The 25,130-nt window shown below is 38.6% G+C and overlaps 1 protein-coding gene and 1 pseudogene across 3 annotated transcripts in view; both read left to right on the forward strand.

The window, feature by feature from the left end:
- The window catches only part of LOC306648668 (zinc finger protein 227-like), a 59,984-nt gene that overhangs the window by 17,645 nt on the left and 17,209 nt on the right, over nucleotides 1-25,130 (forward strand). The gene's annotated exons all lie outside the window — the stretch shown is intronic.
- LOC306648705 (heterogeneous nuclear ribonucleoprotein A3-like) lies at nucleotides 7,804-13,164 on the forward strand (annotated as a pseudogene). Its single transcript has one exon. The product of its transcript is annotated as a heterogeneous nuclear ribonucleoprotein A3-like (transcript).

The following is a 25,130-nucleotide window of genomic DNA, read 5'->3' on the forward strand; positions in this document are numbered from 1 at the left end:
ACTACCACTTGCCATTATGGCCTTGAGTTTTGGACTTCTGGAAGGTTTTTCTATTTTTGAACTTGACTACATGCAAATGTTTTGGGGAACTTTATGTAGTATCACCATTTCTTTGTTTTGAAAAAAGAGGTATCAATAAGAAATTCAGTCAGTGACTGAATGGCAACACATTGAATTCACAGTTAGGTCTTAGGTCACAAGACATCGATAGGAAGGAGGGAATCCTGAAAGACGGATGGGAACATAGAGCAACAGAGCTGAGGGCTTTGACCTCCAAATTTATCTAAGTCCCTCCTTTGCCACTAGAAGGAGCCCCTTCCTCCCTGCTCTATGGACTGAAGAACCTATGACATCCTTTCCTGGGATAGTTGATCTTGCAAGGAGCTATCGATCCTTAAGATATGCCTCCATTACCCCTAATTTTTCTAGACCTATAATAAGACTCAAGTTCTCACAGGCCATAGGGAGAGGAGACTTTAGGTAAAAGGTATGCCTGACACTATAATATACCAGCCAAAATAATGATTTTCATGTTTTATATCAATAGAAACCTTGGAAATGTATATGGTTGCAGGGCATAGTGGCACATGCCTGTAATCCCAGTATTTAGGAGGCTGAGGCAGGAGGATTCCAAGTTTGAGGCCAGTGTCAGAACTTAACCAGACTGTCTTAAAAATTTAAAAAGTCCAAGGATGTAACTGTGTGGTAGAGTATCTCTCAGTTCAGTCCCCAGTACTGCAAAAATTGTGTGGGAGGGGGAGAGAGAGAGGGAGAGTGTGTATTGTGTACTTAAGGACATAGAATCCAGTGGAAGGGATACAGTGATGGATTAGGTGGATTTTTGGTATGGGTACCCTGAACAGTGGTTCCAGACCCACTGTGTTAGCTTGAGCATCTGGGGATGTCTTCAACAGTTTGTTGAAAGGCAAGTTGGTCTACACTAAAGTTAAAACCTTAGAACTTTGTAAGTATGCCGTAGAACAGTTTCTCAACCTTGGCACAATTGGCATTTTAGACTGGATAGCTCTGTTTTGGGGAGATGTTCTATGCATCATAGAATGTTTACCAGCATCCTTGACCTCTAGCCACTAAGTGCCTGTGTATGCTTGGCAGTTATAACAGGCAAAAATGTCTAGAAACTGCCCAGATGTCCACCGAGGGCAAAGTCACTCCCAAATGAGAGCACTGTTGCAGATGATATACAAAGACATAGGAATGCCTAAAAGCCAGAAGAGATTTGACGTGGAAAACCTGCTCACCCAACCCAATATGGGCCTAGGAGGGGGATGTCCAGAGGACACTTTCTACAAAGGATATGAGAAATTCACTGGGGATGGTATCATTGGGGAGCTCTGTAGCGACTCTTTATGGACCAGAAATAAAAGTGGGAAATCTTGACATACAAATGGCCACTTGATGATGGGATTGTCAGTGAGGAGGATGGGATCCTGGCATGTCCAGGGTCAAGCAGAGGTACTTCACTGGCAGAGATGACATTTGTCATAATGAGTAGGAAAGCAAAAGGGATCATCAGAATGGGTTAACAAGAAGAGATCTCTACTTTCACCCACTGATTGTGACATCCCTCTGGCTGAAGTCAATGAGAAGTCTACCAGATTTGTACTTGGTTTGGTTAATTGGAAAAGCTCTAGATCTAGTAAATCAACTTAAGAGAGAATCGTGGCCCTTCATCCAATTCTGTAATGTGAGTTCCCAATTCCAGAGTACCTTGAATGAAGGATAGGCCAGGTCCCCATGAGGAAGTACCCTTGATATGCTACCCAAACTGATTTATGCTACTATAAACCATTCTAGCTTTGCCCAAAGTGATTTGCAGCCATAGTTTGGGTATGCATTTGTTATGTGGATACAAATCAGAACACGGAGGGACTACTGGAAACTAGAACTGCATTGACATTAACTTCCAGAACCCAAAAATGTCATTGTGGTTTTCCAGTTAGTAGGAGAGCTTAGAGAAGACCAAAAACAAAACAAAAGGATGTTTTTGCTCAGGTCCATATATAATGGTCCGAATGGATTCCCCGAAATGGTGCTATGATTATTTCCCTAATTCCAGAATGCAGAGTTGGAATAGAAATACTCAACAACTGGCAGAATCCTCATACTGATTCCCTGACACATGGAATGAGGGCTATTCTGGTAAGAAAGGACAACTAAATGCTATAACTTCCTTGTAAATAGTAAACCAAAAGTAAAACCACGTTCAGTGTCTTGAAAGTCACACCCCCATTTATTCACTCCTTGACTTGTGCAGAACATAAGTGAATCTTGGAGAATGACATGCAGTTACTTTAAATTTAATTAGGAGTTGATGTCAGTTGCAACTCCAGGATGGGGTGTTATTGCCGGAGCAAATCAACCTGTGTGCTGTGACTGACCTTGCCTTTAAACTGATATGTGATTTCTTCACTACACCTAATAGTAAATATTCAAAGCCTAGTTTCATCTGATAGGGACATCAATACACTCATTGTTAAGAGTAAGCTTAAGGTAACATCGGCTTTCTAATATTTTCATAATTTATCCAGGGCTTGGTAAACTGTGGTCCATGGACAAAATTTGACTGCCAGTTGTTTTTGTAAATACAATTTCATTAAAACATAGCCATGACCACTTTTTACATGGATGCTTTTGTGCTAAAATGGCAAAGTTATGAGTGTGAAAAGCCTAAAACTTTTACTATCTGGCTCTTCCCATAATAATTTTGTTTTCTACTGTAGTCTGTAGAAATCTTAGTTGCCTCTCCATTTCACAGGACACCATATTGACCAAATATGATGGAAAAAATATGTTATACACACATATACATACATACACACAAACAGTGCAGATTGTACTTTGTAGACAGGAAGAAGTAATCATGTAAGACATCTTGGTTAGACATACACATGAGGAGGATAGATTAATAGAGAACATAAATTCAGGCCACCTACATTAGATTTCTAGAGATGTAACTTGAGTTTCAAGTGTTGATTTTTCTACCTGCAATTTTGTTGACATGTGTGTGTGTGTGTGTGTGTGTGTGTGTGTGTTTACATGGAATCTTTCTATATGTAACATCAAGTCATCTGCAAACAGCAATAAGTTTAATTCTTTTCCAATTTGGATGCCTTTTAATCTTGTCTGACTACTATAGATAGAATATCCAGGATTATTTTAAATAGTATTGGTGAGATTGGGCACTCTTATCTAGTGTCCAATCTTAGAGGAAAAGTTTTTAGTTTTCTGCATTGAGTATGATGTTAACCATTATTTTTTCATGTATAGTTTTCATTGTTTTTTCATATGTGGTTTTTATTATGCTGAAGTAGTTGCCGTCTGTTCCTGATTTAAGTGTTTTTATCATGAAATGCTTTTTTTATATGGTACAGTACATCGATTGATTTTCATATGTGGAATCAGGCTTGCATTCCAGGTATATTATTTTTTAAATGCCAGGTATGATCCTTCTTAATGTCGTTGAATTTAGTTTCTTAGTGTTTTAAGATTTTTGCATCAATATTAATCATAGATACTGGTCTGTAGTGTCTTATCTTTATCCTTGTCTGGTTTTATTATCCAGGTAATTCTGGCCTCAAGGATAAGTTTGAGAATATCCCCTCCTTGTCAGAGCTTTCAAAGAGTTAAGAAGAATTTACGTTACTTCCTTAAATATTTGATAGGATTCTCCAGTGAATCTATGGGTCCTTGACTTTTCTGAGAGTTTTTTTTTTTATTGTTGCTTTAATTCCACTAGTTAGTACAACTAACTAGTTATAGGTGTTCTGCATATCTGTTAGATCTAATTGTTCCATAGTGTTTTTCAGGTATTCTCTCTCTCTCTCTCTCTCTCTCTCTCTCTCTCTCTCTCTCTCTCTCTCTCTCCCTCTCCCTCTCCCTCCCTCCCTCTCCACCAGGGCTTAAACCCAGGGTACTTAACCACTGAGCTACATCCCAGCCCTATTGTTTTATTTTGAGACCAGGTCTCACTAAGTTGCTTAGGGCCTCAATAAGTTGCTGAGGCTGGTTTGAACTCTCGATTCTCTTACTTCAGCCTCTCGAACTGCTGGGATTACAAGCATGTGCCACTGTGCCTGGCTATGTTTCCTTATTGATCTTCTGTCTGGTTGTTCTATCCATAACTGAGATGGGATATTGAAGTATCTTGCTATTATTGCATTGTTGACTATTCCTTTGCCTCAGTTTTGTTGGTTTGCTTCAAATATTTGAATGTTCTAATTTTAGATACACATACATTTATAATTGTTTTATCATTCTGGGGAATTGAACTTTGTCATTATATAGTGCCCTTTGTTGTTGTTGTTTTTGTTTTTGGGGGTACCTGGGATTGAACTCAGGGGCACTTGACCACTGAGCCACATCCCTAGGCCTATTTTATATTTTATTTAGAGACAGGGTCTCACTGAGTTGCGTACTGTCTCGTGGTTGTTGACACAACTCTCTATCCTCCTGCCTCAGCCTCCTAACCTGCTGGGATTACAGGCATGCGCCACTGTGCCTGGCCCTATTTCCATTTTCATTATATAGATACTTTTGTGGTTATGACAGCAACTGTATAAAATATGTTAAAGTTGTAACAATTTATTTAGACTAATAATAGCTTCAATCACATATAAAAACTACTCTTTTATATCTCTGCCCCTTCCTACTTTATGTATTGATAACAAAATTTGTTCATTTTATATTGAGTTTCCACTAACATTGACTTATAATCATTTTAATCACTTTCTATACCAGATTTATAGGGAGTCGCTCACCTACATTACAATACTACCGGATTCTATAGTTTTCTGTGTATTCATCTTCATCAGTGAATTTTGTATTTTTGTATGGTTTTGTGTTTTTGTTTATCATTCTTTTGCTTCAAGTTGTAGCACCCGTTTTAGCATTTCCTAAATGTCAGTTCTGTAAGAAGGAAGTGGTGAAGAACTCCTTCAGCTTTTGTTCACCTGAGAAAGTCTTAATAATTTCATCTTCAGTTTTGAAGCACGTTGCTGGGTATAGTGTTGTAGGTTGTCAGGTTTTCTTTAGTATGTTGACTATTTCATCCCACTTCCTTCTAGCCAGCTAGGTTCCTCCTAAGAAATCTGATGACAATCCAGTAGGAACAAACTTGTAAGTGACAAGCTGCTTTTGCTGCTTTCAAGATTCTCTGTTAATTTTAATGGTTTGATTATGATGTTCCTTGATGAAGTTATTTTTAGATCTATACTCTGTTGGAGGTCTTTGAGCTTCTTGAATTTGCATGTCTGTTTCTTTCCTCAGATTTGAGGAAATTTTGGCTATTATTTCTTTAGTTAGGTTCTCTGTCCCTTTCTCTCTTTTCTTCTCCTCTGGGATTCTCAGTAATGGTGAGTTGTTCCACTTAATGGTGCCCCATAAGTCCCTTGGGTGCTTCACTTTTCTTTTCCTTCCTCCCGTCCTTGCTTCCTTCGTCTCCTCTGCCTGTCTTCAGGATCACTCATTCTTTCTTCTGCCTGGTTGAGTCCCCCCAGTGATTTTGTTTCAACTCAGTTATTGTGTTCATTAATTCCAAAATTTCTCTTGGGTTCTTCTTCATATTTTCCATTATTTATTAATATTCTAATTTTTATTTTTATTTTTTTTGGGTGCTGGGGATCGAACCCAGGGCCTTGTGCTTGCAAGGCAAGCACTCTACCAAGTGAGCTATCTCCCCAGCCCCCTCTGTGTTCTCTTTTAATTCACTGAGCATCTTTATGGTGGTAATTATTGTTTCTTTGACAATTCATATGTATTCATTTCTTTAGGTTTGGAGATCTAATTTGTCCTTTTAAATACTTTTAAATAGATCATGTTGCCTCTTTTCTTTGTATCTTCTTTTTTATTATGTTGTTGTTGGTGTTTTTGTTTTGTTTTGTTTTGGTACTGGGAAGTGAACCCAGGGGTGTTTTAATACTGAGCTGCACCCCCAGCCCTTTTTTTTTTAATTTAAAAAATTTTTAAAATATTTTATTTTAGTTATAGCTGGACACAATACCTTTATTTTATTTTTATGTGGTGCTGAGAATCGAACCCAGGGCCTCACGCATGCTAGGTGAGTGCTCTACCACTGAGCCACAACCCCAGCCCTTATTTTTAAATTTTGAAACAGTTTTTTTCCAAGTCACTTAGGGTCATTATGTTGCTGAGGCTGGCTTCCAACTTGCCATCCTCTTGCCTCAGCCTCCCTACTCACTGGTATTATAGGCCTGCACCATCAAGCCTGGCTGTCTTGTTGTTTTTTGTTGGAATTTCAGTATCTGAAGAATCAGCCAACTCCCCAAGACTATGCCATCTTGTTTTCTTAGGAAGGACTTTCTCCACACCATCCAGGTGGTGATTCTTGAGATGTCTTGAGCAATTTTCTGGGTATGCATCGTCTCTGGGCTTATGCACACTATTTAAAGAGGTTTTCAGGGAACTTCACCTGCTGTCTGTGACATTGAAGCCTCCTCTGGTGCTATAAGAAGTCGAGTCCCTGGAGCTCCACCTAGTGTTTGTGCTACTATGGTCTCTGGTGGATGGTTGGTGTGTTTCTCAGAGACCCCCAAACTGCCTAAGAGTTGGTTCTTTGAATACAGGCAAGACAGACACTGGTCCCTCATGTAGCGCCCCTAAAAGTTAGTTGAAGGTACATTCTATTTTCAACACCAGGCAGATGATGGGATTGGGGTGGGGTTCCCCAAACATGCTGTGCCTGTGTAGGGAAAGTGGGGGTGAGGCGGTGATGAAAGTGGGTGGGCAGGGGCTCTGGTGAAAGGAAGTATATCAGTAAGTGTCCTGGAATTTCTACTGTGCTTCAGTGTGGCCAGCTTCTCGCTTACCCGGGGTGCAGGAACGTTTTAACTGGTTTGGGGTTTCTTTTCTGTTTTTCCTATCATCTTGTTATTTATATGAAAAAGGCATGTTTCATAAAACACACTGAAAAAGTCAATATGGCCATTAAGACAAGGCAGGGAGGTGACAGGTCTTCCAAGCCCCTGCTGTGGAAGAAGGAGGCCTGGGACAAAGTGGTGAGAAGGAAGTGCAGAGTAGCAAGGGTCACAGAAAGGAGAATGCTCCAGGGGCATCAATACTGTTGTCAGGTTATGGTGGGACCCACAGTGACCCGGATGCTGGCTTTTACAGGGAGAGGAAGCCACTTACTGCTGCTCACTGGGAGTGAAAGCTGATCCCTGATTCCTGTAGGGCACTCATCAAGAGACCAAGACAGGAAGCCCACAATAGGAAGAGCAAATCAGGGCAATGGCCAGGGAGAAGCAGGTGCCCTACCGTGGTTGGAAAGGGACAGGTCTGAGGCCAAGGTGCTCCCTTACCTGTAGACGTTTTTGTCTCTCTGCCAGGCACTGATCAGGGCCTGGACGTGGAGGATGCCTCCCTTCAGGGCTGTGGTGCTCTTGCCACCAGCATCAGTGGTGTGCATACATCTGGCCTCAGAAGGAGTTTGCCCATCTCCTCTATGATGGATAGCTGGGTGGTATAGGTACTCTAGGAGTCCTGGGTACCAGGTGGCTTCATTGCCTGCACATAGCCCATGGAGGGCAGTCCAAAGTCATAAAACAACTGTCTAAAAGGGCCAGCAGCTCCTAGCACCAATCACCAATGGGACACTTTTTTTTTTTTTTTTTTTTTTTTTTTGGTGCTGGGGGTTTGAACCCAGGGCCTTGTGCTTGCAAGGCAAGCACTCTACCAACTGAGCTATCTCCCCAGCCCCAAATGGGACACTTTTGACTGTGGGGACAAGGGTGCCTGACTCAGGGGTGCCAGAGTTGGGGATGCTGCTAGGGGCAGGAGTGGTGGGTTTGTAGGACATCCCCAACTCCTGAGTATTGCTAATATCTGCTGGTCACTCCTCAGGGGTTTGCTGCTCAGATGTGCTGATTCGTTTTGGGTTCCTCACAGGAATATTTTGTGGGGTTGTGTTAAAATATGAGTTTCCCTGGGGAAAGAGGAGAGGGTCTAGGTCTTGCTCAACCTCTCTCTATTTTGAAGGCAGCAGGTACTTTATTTAGGTGTGTTACTCAATCATACTGTCCAACCTGAAACATGACCAGCTCTGAGGAAAAGAGAAAGTTTTACAATAGTCAGGACTTCTGGGAAAGACCCTGTGCTACTTGGACTGCGTGATTCAGCATATCCAATGGTGTGTGTAGTGTCTGTGACAAGCAGGGAGCCTGCATGAAGCTCATAGAGCTTTAGAGATTTTGAATCAAAGTTAGGTCATGCTCTGCCATTATTCTTTATGAGAAAGCAGCTTCTGACTTTATTTGACCCTAGTTAAAACTAAGTAATTGGTCATGGGCTGGAAAATTGCCACAAAGTCAGATCACAAATTTGGGCATACCAGCAGCAATACATTATCAAGTGGCATGGTACATATGAGGTTGGGTTCACACACAAGTCACAAGTAATCTCATAAGCAAGTGGCTCAGCTTCCTATAACTTCTACTGCTACAGTGATTCCAGACTTTCAGTACACACCTTTGGCCTCATGAGGAGTTTGCTGATTGGTTGAATATGGAGGAAACATTTGAACCTGGTTTAGAGATAATTCTTCATGATATGCTGGCATCACCCAAAAATGGACAGCAAGAGCACGGTGGTCTGTAAGATGTTAGTGAAAGGAAGTACTTGCATTTGTTAGAATTTTGAGAATTGTACCTCACAGTTCTCTTTTCCTGGAAGGAAAGGTGGCAGGGGTCCTAATAGCTTTGCTGAATGGTCAGGGACTTCAAAGGAACATTGCAGTTGAAAATTGCCTTGTCAATTTGGCAAGGTGGATGGATGGACCACTCTTAATCAGTAGAGTGAAATTATTTGTGATCCTTGCAAATAGTGAATAAGGAGCAGCACAGAGGAGCATCTTAATAATCAGAATATCAAAGCTGTCCATTCTGTGAATGTCCCTCCATCTCTTTCTCCAAATGACCTTGTCCTTTCCCAATGTCATGAAAAATGTAGTCATGGAAGCTGGGGTTGTGGCTCAGTGGTAGAGCAATTGCCTGGCATGTGCAAGGCACTGGGTTCCATCCTCAGCACCACATAAAAATAAATTTAAAAAATTAATAAAATAAAGATGTTTAAAATGTTGAAAAAAATGTAGTCATGGTGGAAGGGAAGGGATAGGGCTTGTGTGTAGGTTCAGTAATTTGGTCTAAATCCAGTCTAGCTATAGTCACTTCCATGTTCAATCTATCAAATTCACAGACTGACACAACCCCAGACATTGTCCTCCAGAGCAAGCCACCAACTCCCTGGTGGAATTCGATGATACCAGGACATTTCCATCATGGAAGGGGCAGCACTTTGCTATCGTTGGAAAGGACATTTATTCTTGATATGGATCTGCCTTTCCTGCCCCAGTGCTGCTTCTATTGTTTTTAAAAATTATTTTTGTTTTCTTTTTTTAATTTTTTTCAGAACTTCTTCTAAAAGCAGAATCTGTGGATCTTACAAAATGGCTTATCCTCTGTTAAGATTTTTCACCTGGCATTACTTGTAAACAAAGCGGTCATTTTACAACCAATGAATTGTAGTATTTGGGTTCATGCTCACAGAACTCACTGATCTAACCATGTTTCCTATGAACAGTTACATTAAAGTAGCTGAATATGCCTGGATCCTAAAAATCTCTACAATCTTTCATTTGTATTCCCATTATTTTTTTATGTAAGGTTTAATTCCTTTTGTTTTGTTCTTTTTTTGTTTTCCTCTGAAGTGTAATCACTTTCCTAACTCATATCACTAGTAACTACTTTTCATTTTGTTTATATAAATAGAATCACATTGTATACATTCTTTGGGTCTTGTTTTTTTGTTCAACATTATGTTTGTGAGATTGAATCATGTTGCTGTTTATGTTTTTACTTATTTCATTACTATAAAGCAGGGGTGGACAAATCCCCATGGGCCAAATCTTGGATAAATTTTGGTGTGCTGGTGTGTAAGTGTGTGTGTTTCTGTTTACAAGATGTAGAATTTCTGTGTCATGGAGGATTCATATATTTTATTTTCATAGATACCATGAAATATTTTTCAAGGTATTTTACCATTGTAAACTTTCACAAGCAAAACGAGAGTATTCCATTTTCTCTGTACCCTCACCAGCACTTGGCATTGCAGATTTAAATTTTTTTAAAGTTTAAAAAAATCATTCTAATTTCTTCATAAAAGCAGGAAGAACAATAGTTACTAGGATCTGAGGTTGGGGAATTGGGAGGATGTCAATGAAAGGATACAACTTTAGCAGGAGGAATAAAACATTGGTCATTCGGTTATGTGGGCATGCTGTCTCTTCTAGGGTTCCATGTGTACTACTATGATGACTAGTGAAGTTGAGAAAACGGAGCACTTGTACATTTTGCACAGCCCCCTTTGGCAGTGCTTTTTCACATGATTTGTACATTTTCGTATTTACTTGGCCTCAATTTTATTTTTGGATTTAATCATGCTTCATCACAGTCAGCTTACAAAGCTTTCAACAGATGTGTGTATTGTGATTATCTTCTAAACTAGTTTGCATTTCCACTTTTTGATGTATTTGATGAGCAACCATTCTTAGTTTTAAGTCTCTCAATCGTTTCAGTTAGTACTTTTAGAAATACTTGGCTACCTGAGGTTGGAAAACGTGAGTCCGATCTTAAAATGGAGGTAAAACTGCCGCCTGGTGGTCCCCAGCCAATTCCGTCCTTTGCCGCCGCTGCCGGGGTGGGGAGCCATGATCCAAAGGAACCAGAGAAATTGAGGAAGCTGTTTATTGGTGGTCTGAGCTTTGAAACTACAGATGACAGTTTAAGACAACATTTTGAGAAATGGGACACACTCACAGATTGTGTGGTAATGAGAGACCCCCAAACAAAATGTTCCAGGGGCTTTGGTTTTGTGACTTACTCTTGTGTTGAAGAGGTGGATGCAGCAACGTGTGCTTGGCCACACGAAGTTGTTGGAACCAAAGAGAGCTGTTTCTAGAGAGGATTCTGTAAAGCCTGGTGCCCATCTAAGAGTGAAGAAAATTTTTGTTGGTGGTATTTAAGAAGATACAGAATATAGTTTGAGAGATTACTTTGAAAAGTATGGCATGATTGAAACCATAGAAATTATGGAAGACAGGCAGAGTGGGAAAAAGAGAGGATTTGCTTTTGTAACTTTTGATGATCATGATACAGTTGACAAAATCGTTGTTCAGAAATACCACACTATTAATGGGCATAATCGTGAAGTGAAACAAGAGATGCAGTCTGCTGGATCACAAAGAGGTTGTGGGTGGATCTGGCAACTTTATGGGTCATGGAGGAAACTCTGGAGGTGATGGAGGTACCTTTGGCCATGGTGGAAACTTTGGTGGAAGAGGAGGCTATGGTGGTGGAGATGGTGGCAGCAGAGGTAGTTATGCAGGAGGTGATGGTGGCAACTATGGCAGTCGTCCTGGTTATAGTAGTAGAGGAGGTTATGGTGGGGGTAGACCAGGACATGGAAACCAAGGTGGTGGATATGGTGGTGGAGGAGAAGGATACGATGGTTACAATGAAGGAGGAAATTTTGGTGGTGGTAACTATGGTGGTGGTGGGAACTATGATGATTTTGGAAACTACAGTGGACAACAGCAATCAAATTATGGACCCATGAGGGGTGCAGTTTTGGTGGAAGAAGCTCTGGCAGTCCCTATGGTGGTGATTATAGATCTGGTAGTGGAACTGGTGGATATGGTAGCAGAAAGTTTTAAAAACAGCAGAAAAGGGCTACAGTTCTTAGCAGGAGAGAGTGAGGAGTTGTCAGGAAAGCTGCAGGTTACTTTGAGACAGTGGTCCCAAATGCATTAGAGGAACTGTAAAAATCTGCCACAGAAGGAACGGTGATCCATAGTCAGAAGTGTTACTGCAGCTTAAACAGGAAACCTTGTTCAGGACTGTCATAGCCACAGTTTGCAAAAAGTGCAGCTATTGATTAATGCAGTACAGTGTCAATTAGATGTACATTCATGAGGTCTTTTATCTGTTGTAGCTTTGTCTTTTTCTTTTTCTTTTCATTACATCAGGTATATTGCCCTGTAAATTGTGGTAGTGGTACCAGGAATAAAAAATTAGGGAATTAAAAAAAAAAAGAAAAAGAAATACTTGGCTACCTAAGACAAGGTCAGGAAGATATTTTAGTAGCTTTTAGGGTGCTTTTTAAGATTCACATTCAATCTCACATTGATGTTTGCATATGGGATGAAGTACATGTCAGGATGATTCTTTCTCCATGTAAATACTCAAAGAACCTACCCTTACCTCTCAAAAAGACTTCCCCATTGTACTGTAGTGTTATCTTTGTCAAGTTTCAAGTGACTAGGTATGTGTGAATCTATTCCTGAACTTTGATCTCTTACATTAATCTATTCACTTATCTGCATATATGCCACACTGTTTAATTATTACAAATTCATAAAAAGTTTGGATATGGCATAAGTCCTCCTCTGTGTATTTTATTACAAATTAATTATTCTTGACTGTTGATTTTCCTTATAGGTTTTAGAATCAGCTTTCCAGTTTCCAGAAAAAAACTGGGATTTCTCCTAAATGTATAGACTGTTCAAGGGTAGCACTGATATCTTTATAATAATGAATTTGCAATGTATGAATAGCACCACATCTTATTAAGCTGCTTAGTTAGTCTGGCTTTGAATTGTGATCCTCCTGCCTCAGTTTCCCAAGCCACTGGCATTACAGGCATGTATCACTGTGCTCGACTGTGTATTATTTTAATGTAGAAATACTCCATAACTTATTTATCCATTTGATTATTCATCAAATGTGTAGTTGTATAGTATACTGTACTATTTTATAGATATTAAAATTAGTGTTCATATGAACATAAAAGGACATGACTTTTGCTGAACATGGATCTCTTTCTGTTGAGAAGATAAATAGGCTCACAGAGTTCTAGGACAGATTTAGTATTTACTTAGTAATAGCATCAAAACTACTCAGCTTCAGTACTTACAACAAAATATAATTCTAAAGTGACCACATTAGACTACAGTCCCCCCCCCATAGAATGCGAGTATTTGTATCTTTCTCGCTTATTCTTGCATTCATTCTAATTTTAGTCTCTCTGATATAGTAGAATCTCATAATAATTTCACTTGCACTTCTTTGATGACTAATGAAGTTAAGTACCTTTTCATCTGACTTTGGGATATTTTGATAATCTCTTTTTAATCTTTTTTTTCCTGTTTTTTTATTTGTGGTATCAGGGATTGAACTCAGGGGTGTTCTACCAGTCCTTTTTATGTTTTTATGTTTTATTTAGAGATGGTCTCGCTAAAGTCACGTAGGACATCACTAAGTTGCTGAGGCTGGCTTTGAACTTGTAAACCTTCTGCCTCAGCTTCCCAAGCCACTGGGATTACAGGTATGTGCCCCCACACCCTGCTTATTTTTGATTTTGAGAAAGTGTTTCATAAGTTGCTTAGGCTGGCCTCAAACTTTTGATCTTCCTGCTTCAGCCTCCTGAATGTTTGGGATTACAGTTGTGTGCTGCTGTACCCAACCTTTTTAAAAGTTTATAAAAAATACTCCAAGACAGTACACATGTTCTCTTAAGTTTCTTCTAAAAGCTTCATTGCTTTACTTTCCAAAATCACATCTGCCATCCTTATGAAAGTTATATTTGTGGATTCTGTGAAGTAGACATAAATGTATGTTTTCCCATGTGGAAAAACATATTAAAAATAACTTTCTCACCACCTGTAACAAAATGAAATTACACCCCTATCTCTCACCCTGCACAAAACTAAACTTTAAGTGGATCAAAGACTTAGGCACTAGAACAGAGACCCCGCACCTAATAGAAGAAAAAGTAGGCACAAATCTTCACCATGTCAGCCTAGAATCTGACTTCCTTAACAAGACCCCTAAAGTGCAAGAAATAAAATCAAGAATCAATAAATGGGATGGATTCAAACTAAAAAACTTCTCAGCAAAGGAAACAATCAATAGTTTGAGGAGAGAGCCTACAGAATGGGAGAAAATATTTACCACATACACTTCACATAGAGCATTAATCTCCAGGATATACACAGAACTCAAAAAACACCAAAAACCCCTAAATAACCCAAACAATAAATGGTCTAAGAAACTGAACAGAAGAAGAAATACAATCAATCAACAAATATATGAAAAAACCTTCAGTATCTCTAGCAATTAGAGAAATGCAAATCAAAATTATGATTTTAACTCCAGTCAGAATGGTAATTATCAAGACTACAAGTAATAATAAATGTAGGTGAGGATGTGGGGGGAAAAGGTACACTCCTACATTGCTGGTGGGACTGCAAATTGGGGCATCCACTCTGGAAAGCAGTATGGAGGTTCCTAAGAAAACTTGGAATGGAACCACCATTTGACCCAGCTATCCCACTCTTTGGTTTATACTGAAAGGACATAAAATCAGCATTTTACAGTGATGTAGCCACATCAATGTTTATAGTACTTCAACTCACAATAGCTAAACTATGGAACCAACCTAGGTGCCCTTCAACAGATATATATATATATATATATATCAATCAATATATAAACAGATATATATATATATATATATCAATCACATTTTCTCTATCTATCTATCTATCTATCTATATATGACTACATATTTGGATATATAGCCACGATGGAATATCACTCAACCTTAAAGAAGACTGAAATTATGGCATTTGGTCCACAGATGAAGCTGGAGAATAACATGCTAAGCAAAATAAGCCAATCCCCCAAAAACAAAGGCTGAATTTTTTCCCTGATATGCAGATGATAATTCACAATAAGGGGGTACTAGGGAAGAATAGAGTTACTTTAGGTAGAGAGTTACTTTAGGTAGAGTGTATGGGAGTAGTAGAATGAGTTAGCCCTTATTACTTGTGTTCACATATAACTATATGACAGGTGGGATTTCACACCATGTACAACCAGAAGAATGAGAAATTATATTCCATCTATGTATGATGTATCAAAATGCATTCTACTGTCAAATATAACTAATTAGAACAAATAAAAAATACTATATAAAAAGAGCTTTCTCTCTGTACTGCAGCATCTCCTTTTCACAAATCAAGTGGTAGTGTGTATTTTGATCTAGATTTCATTCTCTATTGTCTATAATTAACCACCACACTGTCTTAGATAATTCAGCTTTTTTTTTTTTTTAATTTTTTTTTTTTTTTTTTTTTTTTTTTTTTTGGTGGTGCTGGGGATTTGAACCCAGGGCCTTGTGCTTGCGAGGCAAACACTCGCAACTCACAAACAACTGAGCTATATTCCCAGCTCATAATTCAGCTTTTAAATATGACTTCAGAGCTCATGAAGTTAAGTCCTCCATTTTATTATTATTTCACATTATCTTGACTATTCTTAGCCCTCATATTTTCCACAGAATATTTATAACCATTGCATCAATTTCTAGAAAAATTTATTATTTTTATTGAATTTGTATTAATATTACAGATCATATGGGGGAGGAATATTGACATAAAATATTAATTTTCTATTCATAAACACAATGATTTATCATATTTTTCTGTATTTGCAGAGAAGTAAAAGATCTTCACCTAATAACATATATATATATATATATATATATATGACTTCAAAAGAAAGATACATTTAGAAAATTAGTTTTTTAAAATGTAGGAGAATACTCTGGAAACAGGTTTTATAAAGAACAGAATTAAGGCAAAGACTTATTAAATTTATTTCCTCATAATTAAGGATGTTTATGCAATCATTATTGTTTATTAGAACACAATAAATGAATATTAAAACCAAGGGCAGGTGTCAAGACAATTCAATGGGAAAAGAACAATCTGTTCAACAAATGTTGCTAAGAAAACTGGATATGCCCATGCAGAACAATGAATTTGGACCCTTACTTTGTACCACACACAAAATTAACTCAAAATAGATCTAAAATCTAAATGTATGAGCTAAAATTATTAAACAATTAGACAAAATCATAGGCATAAATCTTCATTACCTTGAAAAAGGCAATTACTCCTTCAAAATGCCATCAAAGGCACAAGGATAAAGAACAAAAAATAAATATATTGGACTTAGTAAAATTTTTAAAAAATTGTGCATTGATGGACACAAAAAAGTGAAAAGATAGCAACAGAATTGGGGAACATATTTGTAAACCATATATGTGCTAAGGAATTGGTGACCAGAATACATGAAGAACTCTTACAATTCAATAATAAAAACACAACTCAAACAATGGATCAAATGCTTTAAATGGATATTTCTTGAAGATATAATAAATAGCCAAAAATCACATAAAACGATGGTCAATGTCATTGGTCATTGGGGAAATGCAAACCAAAACGACAAGGAGATATCGATTTTACTTCTACCAGGGTTGGCTATAACGTAAAAGACAGTAAAAAAAAAAAAAAAAAAAAAAGGGGTTGTTGAGGAAATGGAGAAATTGGAAGCCTCATATGTTTTTGGTGGCAATGTAAAATGGTGCAAATGCTTTGGTAAATAGTCGAAGTTATTTAAAAAGTTATAGTTCAAAAAGTTGAGCATAGAGTTATGACTCACCATTCCACTCTTAGATATATAATCAAGAGAAATAAAAACATATCCCTGTGCCCAAACTTGTACACAAATGTCTAAAGCAAAATTATTCATAATAACCCCAAAGTGGAAACAACCAAAATGTCCCTCAACTGATGGACAGATGGATAAGATATGGTATAGTCATACAAAGATATTTTGTTGAACTATAAAAAGAGACAAAGCACTGAAACATAGCAAAATGGATGGATCTTCAGAATACTGTGCCAAATAAAAGAAGTTAATCTTAAAAGACTACCTATTATACAATTATACTCATGAAATTTCAGAAAATGTACATCAAAAGAAGGTAGATTAGTTGTTGCCTAGCACTGGGAGTCTGTGGAACACTGAAATAACTGTGAGTGGGTACCAGGTTTCTTTTAGAAGTGATGAAAATGTCCTGAATTTGAATGTGGTGGTGTTTGTAGAATTATCCAAATATAATAAAATGCATTTAAGTATGAACTTTGGTATGTGGATTATCTTTTTTTCTTTTTTTTGTGTGTGTGGTGCTGGGGATCAAACCCAGGACCAACTGAGCTATATCCCCAGCCCAAATTATATCTTAATAAAGTTATTACAAGTAAGATCAGGTGCCAAATAGAAGATATTGCTGTCTCAAATTCACAAGACGGTAATAATCAGAATATATACAATCCACGGGCTGGAATTGTGGCTCAGTGGTTGAGCATTTGCCTAGCATGTGTGAGGCATTGGGTTTGATTCTCAGCACTGCATATAAATAAATGAATAAAATAAAGATCCATCAACAACCAAAGACAATATTTTGAAAAAAGAATATATACACTCCGAACAAGGAAAAGATCACACAGCAGAAGTGGAAAATGGTATAAATTACCAGTTTATAGAAGAGGGTATGGAATCTTTGGAGAAATATTCAAACTTATTGGAAATTAGAGAAATTTAGTTATAACAGTGTTATGCCACTATAAATAAGCATCATGACTTAGGCTGACTGATCATGGCAAACCGTGGACTGGAAATAGTTATACAACAAGCTTCGTATAGTGCTCATCGGAATGCAAACTGGTGCCATTCTGGAAAGTAACTTAGCTATTTATAAATGTAAGTATATGAATATGTTATGAACTAACACCTGTACTTCTGGACATGTGTCCTAAATAATTTTTTACATATTTGTATAAAGATGTATAAAAATTGTATTGTTATGGAGATGTTTCTAGGATCATTATTTCCAATGGCATACTGGGTTGTCATGGAAGAGTAAATGGATAAAATATTGTGGGTAAAGACAATAAACTATATCCATGTGAGAAACATGGGTGAATCTTTAAAATACATTGCTGAGGAAAGTAAAAGACAATTAGCTTTATGACATTTTACCACCTATACAAATTAAAAAATGTGTGCACAAAACCATACAAAACACATTTTACACAAGGACACACACACACAAAGAGAAATACATCAAACAAACTAGTATCCTGGGATAGGCAAGGGAATAAGAATAGGAAACAGGAATAAGTATAAAATAAAACTATTATATTTTAACACAATTTCTCCAGAATTTCAATTTAATTGTGCTGTAAAGCAGCTCTCCAATTTGCTTTAAAACATTCCATCCAAGCCAGGTTCAGTGTCACACACCTGTAATCCTAGTTACTCAGAAGGCTGAGCTCAAGGCCAGCCTGGACAATATAGGAGAACCTGTTCTTAAAAACTGTATTTCAGTCAAATGATTTTTAAAGTGATAATGGCCTCAAAGTAACAAGAAAATATTGTCAGTGCATGTAGGAAAAATAGTAGAAGGTATAGCATTAGAAAAGAAGAAACAAAAATTGTCATCACTTACAGAAGATATATTACAATGTAGAAAATATAAAATAATTTACATATAAATTATCAGGGTTGACAATTTGATCACGCTGTTGGATAGAAGGTTCAGTACAATTTTTAAAATAATTTTATTTATTTATGTGATGCTGAGCATCAAACCCAGTGCCTCACATGTGCTTGGCAAGCACTCTACCACTGAGCCACAACCCTTGCCTGATACAGTACAATTGATTAGAATGATGATATTCAGTACTCTCTTGGGAGTGAGGTCTACCACTGAGCTACACAGCTCTTGCCCTTTAAATTTTTTTTTTTTTTTAAATTTTGCAGTTTGTTCTCAAATTTGCTATCCTCCTGCCTCAGCCTCCCAAGTAACTGGGATTGCTGTGTCACTGGCCCAGTACTATGGCACTTTAAAAAATCCACTCTAGTTTGTTTTCTCTTTTACGAATCTTCTCTTGGTCATTTCCTTTCATATACTTACTGAAAAGCACCCAGAAATCACTCTGGATGTGGGAACTCATGCAAGAGACTTTATTAAGCGGACAGGCAGAGTGTCTCCCTGCAGGGAGGGAGGGAGGGAGGGTGTGTGTGTGAGTGAGAGAGAGAGAGCGCGCGAGCCAGAGAGTGTATGGGAGAGTGAGGGGGAGGGGGAGAGGGAGAAAAAGGTGGTGACTGCTATTCTTAATGCGGGGACCCCGACTGTGCATTCCGGGTCGCGAACTGCCTGGCTCGCGTGTCGCCTGGTTTGAATGTTCGCAGGGCTCCCAACGCTTCCCTCACTTACCTGTTAGCTCTTTCCATTTCCGTTTTGCAAATTACTCAATCTCTATCTGCCCCATTCTCATCTCCGAAATGGTGTAGCAGCTACGTGGAATTTGGCATGCTAATAATAAGGAACCAATGACTGATGATAATGTTCACAGACAATCTGGACCAATAACTTCCGAGAATGTTTGCAGGCTGACGAATGGACCAATGGCTGGCTAGGATGTACGCAGACTGACAGTCTGGGTTGTAAAGTGGTGTGTGCCAGAGCAGAATACTGGCAGCAGCGGGTGCCAATACTTACTGTGTATGTGCTTTGGAATTTGTTTATTAAATTCCTTAGATATTTTCACTGGGGATATGCTTTCACTTATTTTTTAGCTTATTTTTATTTATTTATTTCTTTGTACCAGGTATTCAGCCACCGAGCCATATCCCCATTCCCAGGCCTTTTTAAATATTAGAGACAGGGCCTCACTAAATTACTGAAGGCTGGTCTTGAACTTTCAATCCTCCTGCCTCAGCCTCCCTAGTTGCTGAAATTAACGCATGTGCCGCAGCGCCCAGCTAGCTTATGTTTTTGCATTTTCTTCTAATAAGCACTAAAATCCAGTCTGATTATGAGTCTATGATTTTCTCTTTGTAGTCTTACAATTTCACTTTGTAATGTTTCTTTGTATCATGAAATGCTGGTATTCTTGATAATTTGCACCTTCATTATGAAGTGTTTCTCTGAACGTCTTCTAATGCTCTTCGAGGATAACTGCAACATTACAGTATTTTAAAATTAATTTCAGGCCTAGGAAAGACGGTCTCTTTTCTCTAGACAGAATTCTTATTTGTTTCTGCTAAGTACCTGAGAATGCTTTAAAACAAAAAATTCACATTACGTATTCTTAAGTATTGAAATTTGAAGTTTGCTCCAGTTCCTCCCAAAGACAATTCCTTTCTCTTTAATCCTTAGAAATATTGTGCAGTTCTTTGGAGTCTTAGAAGGCACCCTTTGCTTCCCAACCCAAGTTCCTCTCTGAGCCCTTTGAACGTAGCTAACACTTCCAATAACAGTATCAGTACGTGCCACCAAAATAGATGAAATCAACCTGAAATAGCAAAACCCCTTTGATTTTCCCTTTGGCATCCCGGGAATGCTAAAAAATTCAGGGCACTTCCGCCCCAGGGGGTGGGGCTGCAACTGCGTTTCCGCTGAGGCATTCTGGGAAGTGCACTCTGAAAGGGGCATAGCCGAGGGGCACTTCCGTTTCTGGCCGGTGGGACTGAGGAATTCTGGGAAGTGATCCCGGGGTTTCCTTTAGTCGGAAGAAGACTCTTTCGCTGTGGGAGGAGTCTAGGGGACGACTCTGATTCGCCGGAATCCTCCAGGCGTTCTCTATCTGGATGGGGAGCCTCTGGCGCCCCCGAGGGCTGGAAGATGGTGCTGGAAGCGCTTTGCGTTCCTGTCGGCCGAGCCTCCGTTTGGAGCCTACTGTGCGTTCCTGGTGGAGGGACTGCCTGGCCCGCGTGTCGCCTGGTTTGAATGTTCGCAGGGCTCCCAACGCTTCCCTCACTTACCTATCAGCTCTTTCCATTTCCGTTTTGCAAATTACTCAATCTCCATCTGCCCCATTCTCATCTCCGAAATGGTGTAGCAGCTCCCTGTCACTTTATAGGAATTAATTCACTAAAAGACCATAACAGGTTTATGAGGTAGGCACTACTATTTTTTTCCCTAAAGGTAAGAAAAGGGAAGTAATACCCTTCCTACACGATGCAGATAAGAAAGCTGTCTTATTACTGAATGAGGACACGCAGAGTATCATGTGGTAGGTAATCTGCGAACGGGATTACATTCAGAAAGGACAAATTTCAGACCTTTGGGAAACATTTCTTGGCCATAAACTTCGCAAGATTTACATGCATATCAAAAGGTTATGGAAAGGATTCAGAAGCAGAGATTTCTTGTAGAAATGCTCTAAAAAAAAGGAGAGGAAAATAGACCCTTTTGGCAAGGGGAAAATTTTTCATTTACTTTTTATTTTTATTTTTGGTACTTGAAATTGGACCCAGAGGGACTTTCCCACTGAGCCATATCCCCTGCCCATTTTATTTTTTATTTTGAGTCAGGGTCTCACTAACTCACTTACAGTCTTACTAATTTGCTGAGGCTGGCCTTGAACTTGCAGATCTTCCTGCTTCAGACTCCCCAGTTGTTGGAATGATAGGCATGTGCTACCATACCGGACCCCCATTTTCTAAGAGTTTATGTTGTTTGCTCAAGACTTACAGTTAGTAAGAAGCAGAATTACCATTTCAATCCAGAGTCGGAGCTTCAAATCTGTGTTCATAATCTATGCTGTACTTTTGTTTAATTCATAGATAATAGTCATGTATATGGTTTAAGGTTTGAAGGGTGATTTTGGGATTTGTACTTTGTGTTTTCATTATAACACATGGTAGTTATAGAGATTCAAAAATACAAGTAAAAAGAAGAATTAGAATTACTCGTAAACTCAATTTAAATATAATTACTGTTAATATTTTTGGGGTTTTTTTGGAAGTGCTGAGGATCAAACCCAGGACCTTTTGCAAGTGCTCTACCAATGAGCTACATATCCAGCTCTGTTAATATTTTTGATGCATTTATGCATTGGTGCCATTCTAAATATGATATTTTCTCCTTAAAATTTTATTATGGAAATGCCCAAACATACACAGAGAGAAGACAGCATAATGAAACATGCCCCTCAGTCATCATTTGTTTTCCACTCTTGTCAATATTTGGTCTATCATAGAGTCTATTGCTCTTCTACCCCATAAAATACTTTTTTGGCATGTGCAGACTGGAAGACCTGTAGTATTTTAAACCCAAACCAGATCCCAGTCAGGGAGTCAGTCAAATTAAAAATAATATCAAGAGTTTACTTATGGAGAGAAAAGCAAGGCCATTAAGTTTAGCCTTTTATTCCTGGTAACTAGATGGTAGTTGTGTGAAAATGCTAAAAGAACAAGCATTGCGATTTAAGTTATGAAGCGCTATAAGTTATGAAGTTGGCTTTTTATTTGGAGTTGAACTTGGCAGGATTTCATTTGATCTCTTTCTTCCTTAGGCTTCAGGTTGTTCTGGGGTGCAACTTAAGAACAGACCGCTCACCACTGAGAAGTCCAAATTTGAGAGTCTTTATTAAGCTGGCCAGCTGACTGTCTCACACAATGCCCCAAAAAATGACTATTGGGAGAACAGCCCGACCACAGGGTTGTAGGGGTTCTTATAACAAAAATCACATTAATCATAAGTGTCTGTTGCTATGATTCGAAATTACAAACTAACATCATGAGATCATCAACAGAGGGGGAAGTGGATCAGAATGACCCTTACCTAGGTACAAACTAAAGAATGGTTACTAATATCCACACAATCACCGTCACATGGTACATTGTTTAGGAGCAATAGGAATCAAAAGAGAGCAATTCTTCACTACATAGGAGTTGCCATTGTATATTATTAAACATGTCACACCAAGTAACTGATGATGGGTACAGAGGCGGGGTGTTCCCAAGGGAGAAGCTTATTTCCTACATAACATGGAGTCTCAGAGCAAAATGGAGTCTGTTTAGTCATTTCCCTTAGAGTCTGGCTTATAACATTTTCATGAAACCAAATCTGTCAGCCCATTACAAGGCTACTTCGTTGCATGGCATATGTCCTGGTCTTTACTTTGTGCTAAGCACTCAGCACAATACTGTCAAAAAGGACTTCTTCAGTGTTTGTCATTGGTGTAATTGTCCAAAATTATTAAATAGAGGGTCACAGCCCAGTTAAAGTATATTCAGAATTCCTGAAATGGATTTAGGAAACAACAAAGGAAATAATAATGATTTTAGTGATCCTTTATGATAAGTTCAGTGGGATGCAGAAACTTCCAGTTTTTCCACAATATTACAAAGTTCATATACAATTATTGATAATATTTTAATCATTTAGAAACAAACTAATATATTGCTGCTCCCCCGCCCTTTCCGCTGTAGCCCTTTCCCTGCCTCCCAACTACTAGTCAGTATGTGAACATCCTAGCTAGCTATTGATTCATCAGTCAGCTTGCAAGTATCCTTCTCCATTTTTGGTCCCCTGTTAGCCCGGTGGAATTCAACAGCTTAAGGATAGCTTCCTCACCATCTTTTCTCATGCTTTCTCTCTTGTACTCACTGTCTTTCTCTCTCCTCCTCACTTTTCACACTCTCTCTTGCATGTACTCTCTCTCTCTTTTTCTCTCATTTTCTCTCTTACCCTGCAGGGAGACACACTGTTTGCTTAATAAACCCTCTTATTCCCGTGTCCAGCATGGTTTTCTGGGTTCTTACACAAACCATCCCTGATATTTTTGTATTGTGCTTATTACCTGAGGAATATTTTCTAACTTCTTATAAGGTAAATCCAGCAGAGTCTCCAGTCCTTTACATGTATTTAATCCATTTGTTTCATAAATCAACTTTATTGTAATCTCCATTTTACAAACTAAGAAAGGAGAGTCAAATATTCACAGAATAAAGCCAGGCATATGGTGCATGCCTATAATTCCAGCTACTCAGGAGGCTGAGGCAGGAGGATTGGAACTTTGAGAGCAACCTGGGCAACTTAGTGAGACCCTGTCTCAAAAAAAAAATAAATAAATAAACAAATAAATAAAAAATAGAACTGTGGGTGTAGCTCAGTGGTAATACCATGCTCCTGGGTTCGATCCCAGCAACAACAGCAACTGGTATTTTATTCCAGGTAACTTCGTCACAAATCTGCAGTCTTGGCTACTGAACACTACTTTTATTAATCCATTAATGATCCATAACAGAGCAGGAAATATTTAAGCTTTGACCTAGGAATGAATAGCAGGTTATCACAGAAGGAACAGCAGACATAAAGACTAGAGGCCTTTTCTGGGAGTACAAGTGATTCAATATGGCTGTGCATGTGGAGTTACCAGTGAATTTGAAAAGGGAAACAGCTTATGGAAGACTCCTTGTTTATTTGAGTTGCTAAAGCATTTGGGCCTCTTATTGGCACTGGATACATGTGCGGGGAAAAGTAATAGAACTTCCATCTTAGGACGCGCCTTTCTAGTGTCAGGAGTTTATTGAAGCTGAATATTCTGTTTGCCTTGATTGTGTAAGACATGGTTAAGGTCGTAGTCAGCACCCAGGCTTTAGTTTTTGAATGCCAAATTTTGAAATGTGGCTTTAGCACACAATTTAATCATAGTAATGTAACTTGGGACAAACTGCTTAACCTCTTTCTACCTCTGGTTCCTAAATTGTAGTATGTGACTGTATTTACCTTAAAAATGTTGTGAAGGTATAGTGAGGTACCAGAGCCTGAAGAATTTGGAATAGTTCCTGGCATATGCACAACCATCTCTTATAACAAAATAAAACATTCAGTATGAAACAGTGGTCCACTTTATGCTTTGAATATAACCCTTGCTGCTCTGCCATTGCAACTGATTTTTAAAATGGACATGATTCTTTCTCTTCCTCTCTCCCTTCTCATCCCTAATCTCTCTCCCTCCCTGATCTCAGGGGTAACAGGATTAGCTTTCTTTCCCATCCTAGGCAGAGTTATCTGTCCCTGAGTACACACCCCTATGGGAACAAAGTAATCCAGACTTTGGGGATGGTACCAGAAGATCTCAGAAATGACTATCTCTCAAATTAACAAGTAACAATTCCAGACAGCCAACATACAGCGTAGCCTTTGAGTCATCTCTTTAAAAGCCCCTGTTCCTGCTGATGGGTAGAATCATAGTCTTTGGAACCTTCCGTGTTTCTCCTTTAAGCTAGAAAAGCAATAAACCGTCTTTTTCCTTTTTCTCAAAATGTTCTCACTAGATTGGCATTGGGGACGAGGACCAAGCTTTTGGTTACGAGTAAACGGGATAAACTTTA

The sequence above is a fragment of the Sciurus vulgaris genome (genome assembly GCF_902686455.1).
Source record: "Sciurus vulgaris genome assembly, chromosome: 17".
NCBI classification, from domain to species: domain Eukaryota; kingdom Metazoa; phylum Chordata; class Mammalia; order Rodentia; family Sciuridae; genus Sciurus; species Sciurus vulgaris.